Here is an 8,079-nt window from a genome sequence, read left to right on the forward strand (position 1 = left end):
GATAAGGAAGATGCAAATGACAAAAGAGGAAATATGCTAACTTTATGCTACACTCTTCTACTAAAAGAATCATTAAAACTTCTATTTATTTGAAAAAATGAAATCACAAAATAAATCTTAATCACTCTTCTACTAAAAGAATCATTAAAACTTCTATTTATTTGAAAAAATGAAATCACAAAATAAATCTTAATCGTGAAAAACCGTTGGACCTTATCTTCTTAAAATTGTTGATCTAGAAGAGGGTATTGGTACCAATTTTTTTTCTTTAAAAAACATACTAAAAATAGTTAATAAATCATAGGGGTGACAATTTATGACACGACACGACAAAAATACACGACACGAAACGAAATTAGGACGAAACTAAATTTAAATTCGTGTTCGTGTTAGTTGTAAAAAACACAATGTCGTGTCGTGTCGTGTTCGTGTTCAAAATTCGACACGAAATTGACACGATTTACCGGTTCTTTATCGTGTTTTTTCGTGTTTGTCGAGTTTATCGTGTTATATTTGATAAAGTATTCATTAAATATACTAGTTTTTTTGTATATGTTATATTTGCCGTGTCGTGTTTGTCGTTTTTTAATTCGTTCGTTTTCGTGTTAGTTAAAAAAACACAACATAGTGTCGTGTTCGTATTAAAAAAAACCTTATCGTGTCGTATCGTGTTAGTCAGAGACACGAAACGATAGCACGGTTTGCCACCCCTAATAAATCATCAAAGGGAGACAACGGCAAGGATGCCACATCTAGTCCATGCAATGTTCCAATATTCAACCAGTTGCAAATCAAAGCCCAAGTTTCTATGCCACATACACTCCATGAACATGCACATGTTCTTCATATTTAACTAGAAATGTAACCCATGCTACGCATGGGACGGAGGTGTTTTAGAGCTGCAAATGTTTTTTTTTTCTTTATTTATATAATGCATGTTTTTGAAGATGAAGTTTTTCTGTTAATGTAAGACAATTGATAAATTGAAAACCACATCACAATGTTATTACAAATGTAAAATTATAACTCTGAAATACTTAGAGTTTTCCCAAGATATTCTAATGATTGAGTAATGAATTTGGTACAAACCTTCATCACCGGTACCAATTCCCTGCAAGCTTTTTACTATTTTCACCTAAGGGGTAAAAACAGAAAGAAATCAACATTATTTGATTAACAATGATTGCAAGTATTTTTTTCATTTAATTAAGAATGCAAAATGTACTTGCTCATCTTTACAAATATAAACTTTCATCCACCTTGAAAATGGCAATATTCATATTCTCATGCATTGCTACACTCCTTTCTTTTGAGTACCAAAAATCATACCTACCTGAAATATTTTCACTCTTCACCAACATACCATGGGGACAAAACCTATATCCCGTGCAATTTTGGTCAATCCTAAAAGTTGTTAGTAGAAAATAAATTTGTTTTAAAAGGATAAAGAACACCCTCCATGATTCAAAATAATGGAATAGAAATGGAATTAAAGTCTATATACTTGGATGGAATGGAATAAGCAAGGTTGCTTTGGTATAAATGGAATAAACTTACTTAATATATATTTTAAAGTTTAAGATAATAGAAGCTTACTAACCCAAATAAGGTATAACAAAAATAAGAGTGAGCTACAAATTTGGTACCTATGGCTATACTACAGTTAAAATTGCAAGTTCAGCCCAAATTTAAGGATGACATCGAGACAATTTTATAATTTGGAAGGAATTGGAAATTTTAATTAAGCATAAGGACCAAATTTGTAATTTATTCTAAAATTCATGAGTAAGTTATTTTTAATAAACAAAATAGTAAGTTAATTAAAATAGTAAAATTAATAAACTGAAAGGAAGGAATGGAGCATTCCTGGGATTAATGAACAGGTTTATATGATTTCAATGGAATGAGAAATTCCATTCCATCAATATCAAACACTATCTTATATATAGATTTAAGATAAAGAAATGATACCTAACACCTGCAGCAAATCCATATGGTATGGCTTTGCATCATTAGAGAACAATGAAACTTCCTTTATAGCACCAACACCCATTTCGCTACAACAACATAAGTGATGAGAGCAAATAAGAAAATAAACTAAAAAGATAATGAAAAAAAAAGTAATCAAAATTCATACCTATTGAAACCAACATAAACATGACCAGGTGAGGCTCTACACAGAACATTCCCTTTTTTCCATCTTGACCGGTAGGTAAATTATCAGGCCGACCTAAACTTCTTGGAAGAGAAGGTGAAGTGGCTGCTGATTTTGATTGAGAGAAGGGTAAATAATTAGAAATTGTAACGTCAAAATAATCTTATTTTAGACCATTTCACAAAAAACTGACTATGAAAATCGAGACATTTCCATCTGAAATTCAAAATTCACAAGTCAGCCTCTTTAATAATACATAGAAAGCAAACATGGGGAAACACACAATTGCAAAACTTACCGGTTTTAAGAGCCCCTTTCTTTGTATCTTGCATGGTGTTCATCGTTTTGAAACACTAAAAAATCCTAATACGCTGACTGTCGGCCAAAGCCTTCCTGCAAGCATACTGAAAAAGAAAAAAAATCTTAAAGATAGAAACCGATACCATTTCACTTCACAATCCACTATCATCATTATTAACATATAAATTTGAAACCAAATCATAAAAGTATTTCATATGATTCACTTGTTCTTCATCGATCTGATATTACAAGTGCTTGTTGTCCAAAAATCATCTGAAAGAATAGATATTTTCATAGTTTTGCCTTGTACACATATCATAAGTAATGAACTCTCAATGTACTTGATGTAAATTTGGAGTTCAAATAATGTCACAAAAAGGGTAAGTGCAATGTTATTATGTGATATTTAAGAAAGTAGAATGCTAATTTTCAACTTAAAAAAGCTAACTAAAAATAAACACCAAATTGGATACATACACAAAATATTACATAAGAATTGCAATTGTTCCATTTTATTTCAATCTTTCAGCTGTTTTGCATTGCTCCATGTCAATGAAATTGATAAATTTAGATATTTAATACATAATTCAAAATCAAGAATTATTAAAATTATTTATATTTTTATACTGACACTTTAACCATTTCTTGGAAATGTGGAAACGTAGCTATAACAGATTATATGCTGGGGACACAAATATTGTCTTCTACGAATATATTCTGGGAAATTTAATAATTAGAAAATATGACTATGGTACATATAAAGTGATGTTCAATGTAAAAAAAAATGGTCGTTTCTAATAATTTACCTTTATGGGGAGGTTGCTAACAGTAACATTGATACACACCATTACACCTTATGCAAAACATAAGCTTGTTTGGGTCACCGGTCCTTCTACATACCTGGGTTTTAGAAAAGATATGTATACAAATTAAAAAAGCAGCATTTTTATTATATTCAAAGTCCTTACCGGTAATATAGGCTAAATACAAAACTCAAAATCAAAAAACAACATCATGAACGCCTTAAAAGAGCTCAAAAAACAATCAAAATCTACAACCCCTGTGATAAATGAACTAACAACCTAGATCAATGGATTTACCTTCGCATTCCTGTAAGTGCCAGTACATCAGACTTATAATTCTTCTCTTCTTCATAGTTACTCAGACAACCACCTAAATCATTATAGCAAACCCTCCCTTCTGTTGAAACGGCTTCTAAATCTAAGAAAATTAGCACAGGAGCAATCTTGACACCCAAATATTAGACAATAGTTTTCTCATCCAACACGCCAGAGAACAAATTGGCTGCTAAAAACAAACCTTTTAAGGATTAACATAACAAACTTGTTAAATTTTAGAAAACCTGACACAAATACCTGGAAAAAAAAAAGCATACATCTATAAAAAATTTCTTGCTTCTTGCTTTCAAAAGACTGTTTGAGGGAGATGGGGGGTCAATTTTTCATAGGGAATAGCTCTGCAAAAAGAAAATGAAAACATAAAAATCAACATGTTGACATCATAAAATCCCGAAATAATCATACCGATATAATAAGAATCTAGGTCAATAGAGCATAAATCATAAATCGATGACTTCAACATAAATCAGATACATAACTCCAAAATACATATCAAATACATATCGACGATGTCAATAGCGTAAGTCTGAAGAGTGCGGTTGAATTATGATCGATGAATTTGATCAGAACTTGAAGAGGAACCCACCGACAAAAAAAATTGTATTAGAATGCTTCAAATTCAATGAATTGAGACAATAAGTATCTAGCCAGGAGGATTAAAAAACATATAAAATAAATAAAATGAATCGACTTCTTGAAAATGTTGAAAATTAACAAATTGGAACCCCGACCTCAAATTAAAATCTGACAACCTGGAACATGAAGGACGGTAACGGCGGCAACAAATGTTTGAGGGTATCTAAATTCTTAGTCAAAGAAGAAGCAGAAAGATCGGTGGCTGATATGCATAACCGAAAAAGATAACCCACCTAGGGTTTGGAAGTGAGACAGGGAAGTCGATCAAAAACAGAAGTGAGCTTCACCAATTCCAGAAGTAGGAATTAATAGGCTTCATCTCGTTTCCAGAAAAATGAACGATTAGCTTGAAGCAGGAAAAGTTCGTCTGGTGGTAGCAATAGATGATTTTGTGGGTTCATTAGTCGGGAATTTTGAGGTCTTCTTCTCAACCTGTACCGGCACAGCTTTGAGCGATTTGGGACGATCTGCCTCTTTTCAATCTGCTATGCTTTTCGCCCCTCAATCAGTCGATTGTAAGTGTTGTTGGACCGCGAGAAGTAGTATTGGAGACTTTGTGATCGGGTGAGAGATGGTCTGTAGGAATTGTTCCATCTTGTAAACGATTGAATTTTCAAATAGATGGTGATTGAAAGAAATCAGGGTTTGTGAGACATTGTTGCGATCGGAATGAACAACGGGATGGGGAATGCAGCTGCAGATGCCCACTTGGCCGGAACAGCCATAAAAAACAGGTGCATCAAACAGAAATGATGATGTAAAAAAAACAGAGTAGCATAAAGAAAATATAGAAGCCTAACAGAGAGAAATTACGTGGGGAAGAAAAGAACGTACAACGAAAAGCAAAAGCGGCGGAGTTTCAGCGAAGAAGAAAGCGGAAGAAAGAAGAGAGTACAAGAGAGTACCACGTGGAAAGTGAAGGACAACGAAAAAGACACGTATAATCTACAATGATTCGTCAGCAACCGGCCGATGAAGAAGAAAAAACAAATAAAAAAGGAAGAATTATAGTGTAGCAAAGAGTAGACAAAAAGACAACAACAGGATAATAGAAGGGGAAGATTTGTCAAAAAGAAACCAAATACCTACAATTTTAACCATATATATATAGATGAATATATAGATGAAGGGCCAATTATGCCAAACCTTAGCTACTTTACTGTAGCTAAGGTTGGATAATTTTAATATATTGTATAATGTGAAAGTCACATCACACACTCCAATGATGATATAGTGATTCCCAGATTTGCTATGTTGCGAAATATGGGTAGTTTTTTCTTTGCGATACTCCAAATGAAAATGATTACCTTTTCGACACAAGGTAACTGTAATATGAACACAAGTTACTACTTATGATCGAAGTTTGAGCATTACCTACCAAACGAAGGGAATCAATTAACTGAGAAACTCTTGCATCATTCGAGTACCCAGCTCTGGGCGTCTATTGGCTCCAAATAGTTAAAATAACAAATTTGTGCTTTCTTAGATCCATCGCTGAAGGTCATGTTTCTAGTATAGCCTCCAAGCCCATTGCTTTACTTATTCTATGTTCTTTAAATTAAACCGAATCATGATATGAGAAAACAATTAAACCATAAGTAATGTATAATTCTTGACAACTTTTTAAGGGATAACTGAAATTATTTAGAAAGATGCTTTTGGGGATCCAACAAATTTATGTCTTGTTAGTTATTATCTAAACTTTGTAGTCTGAGTTTGATAACAGAGAATACACATACGTATGGCAATGTATGAAGATATTATATCATACATCCATTTATTAATAAAATGACATTTATAATATATAAGTAGATAAGGCTAGCAAGACGTTTGATCCGATTTATTTAAAAAATTTCATTTGCGATTGAAGATAACCAGTTTCAGCCTTGACGTGGAGCTCCAATTGCAACGGCGACGGAGTCGCTACTGCCAGAACCATTGGTGGTGTGGTTGCCGTCTTGGTTGATGGTTCCATCGACGCCTCCATTTCCGCTGCCACTATCATTTCCAAGATTGTTATCGCTACCATTTTCAGAGTTTCTATTATTGCTGTTATAAGTAAAATTACAGTTTCCGTAGCAAAAAATTGGTTCGCTATTTTCCATGTCTCGGCATCCTTTCTTGCGGACGTGGCTTTTGTTCTTGTTGTTACAATTAGCATCATCACCATTCACACATACTTCTCCTTGTACAATACTTTCTCTATTATCACCACCGTAGCTTTTTCCAATACCTTCCCAAATCTTTTTTGCAGTATATTCGTTGTGTGATTCTTTTCTATTATACTCATGCCCTTCTTTACATTTTATGTCTCCTGGGGAACAACCACTCTTACTTGTAACCTCATCTGCAAGGGATTTTTTTTCCTTTCCAACAAGCTTTCTACCATAAACAATGTTGGTTGTGAAAATTAAAAGCCCGAAAAATATACCAACAAAAAGCTTAACTGCCATTATATGGGCTAGTTTTTTGATTTTATGCTAATGGCTTACAATAAGTGATAATACAATAACATGCATATATAGGGATTTATGTAAGCGACAACAAATTTAATAGATTAGGGTAGCTGATATATAAATAAATAAATAGATTTGCGTCTTAAAATACCTATAAATATTATTATGTTACATACTTATACCACCCGAATGATTTGACAAAACCACCAAACATGTTTATGTTTGTTTTTCAGTTATACTCATGTTATTTGATAGTTGATATGATATGGGTTAAGATGAGTTCGTCAATTTTATTTCATAGTTGATATGATATGGGTCAAGAACTCAAGATGAGTTACTCAATGTTATTTGATAGTTGATATGAAATGGGTTAAGATAAGTTAGTCGGATTAGATTGGATACGTTAAAAAAAATGTTTAATTTGCATATTTTTAGATTACAAAAGTAATAACCATATATTAATACATCGTATAGTTATAAGTGCAAATTAAACTTTTCATTATTATCTTTTGTTGAGTTTTACATATAAGGTTATTTAATATTACACACGTCCCAAATTAATTTTTTATATTTGATTTCTGAAATCTTTATTCTTTAACTTTGACATTAAATATTTTTGTTTTTGATAGATAATACTTTATACAAAATATATGAAGATAATTTATTTTAAATGTCTTTTCATTGTTATAAATTTTATCAAGTAATATATAACACAAATAAAAATATTTAAGATTGAAATCGAATGAAAAAGACTTTAAAAATAAAAAATGGATAGTTAATTTGGACGAAGAGGGTATAATTTTGAACTTTTAACTTTTCTTGAAAACCAATTTTGTCATGTTGCATCACGTGTCCATGTGTCTAATTTAGTATATTTTAGGCTCTATATATATTATATCGAAATGATTTCATGGAGTTGAAAATAAGGAATTTCGTGCAACAATTTGATTTTATTATAATGTTTAAAAGAAGATTATCAATTTTCTAATTTGAATGGAAACGTCAAGAGTCATGATGAAAATAAGAAAACATGTTTCTAATGACTTGTGCATCACTTATAGTAATCATGTTGTTTGTTTTGCATGTTGCAACATTAACGGTTAAGTGATGTTTTTCAGCTATAAAACTTGTGAAATTAGTTTTGAGATATCAGATTGATGATGTTTTTGAATAATTCTTTGATTTGTGTCATTAAAAAAGAAAAACTAGCAAATGGTACAAATAAAGTTGCAACTTATCGTTTCCAAAAACATGGTAATTCGTAGTGGAGAGTTATAGTATGTATTTTAAACATTGTCTTTGTAATGTAACATTGTTTTTTTTTTTTTGGAAAGGGAGCCTCATTAACAAGGGTTTCGGGCCAGCTTTCTCGTCCAACTAATCCCGTTGCAAA

At 31.9% G+C, this 8,079-nt stretch overlaps 1 long non-coding RNA gene across 3 annotated transcripts; it reads right to left on the reverse strand.

Moving 5' to 3' along the window:
* Positions 1–905: 905 nt before the first annotated feature.
* LOC145063558 (uncharacterized) lies at positions 906–5,159 on the reverse strand. 3 transcript variants are annotated; one of them, XR_013688007.1, is made up of 8 exons: positions 4,464–5,159; positions 3,832–3,932; positions 3,556–3,763; positions 3,262–3,355; positions 2,454–2,559; positions 2,138–2,371; positions 1,972–2,057; positions 906–1,135 (listed from the first exon to the last, which is right to left on the reverse strand). It is a non-coding gene; the product is annotated as an uncharacterized LOC145063558 (long non-coding RNA). The 3 variants fall into 3 exon arrangements; XR_013688008.1 differs by having other exon boundaries at positions 3,556–3,760; positions 4,000–5,159; XR_013688006.1 differs by having other exon boundaries at positions 3,556–3,760; positions 4,464–5,158.
* Positions 5,160–8,079: the final 2,920 nt, after the last annotated feature.

The sequence above is a fragment of the Lactuca serriola genome, chromosome 7 (assembly GCF_051521515.1).
Source record: "Lactuca serriola cultivar US96UC23 chromosome 7, Lser_US96UC23_V15, whole genome shotgun sequence".
NCBI classification, from domain to species: Eukaryota; Viridiplantae; Streptophyta; class Magnoliopsida; order Asterales; family Asteraceae; genus Lactuca; species Lactuca serriola.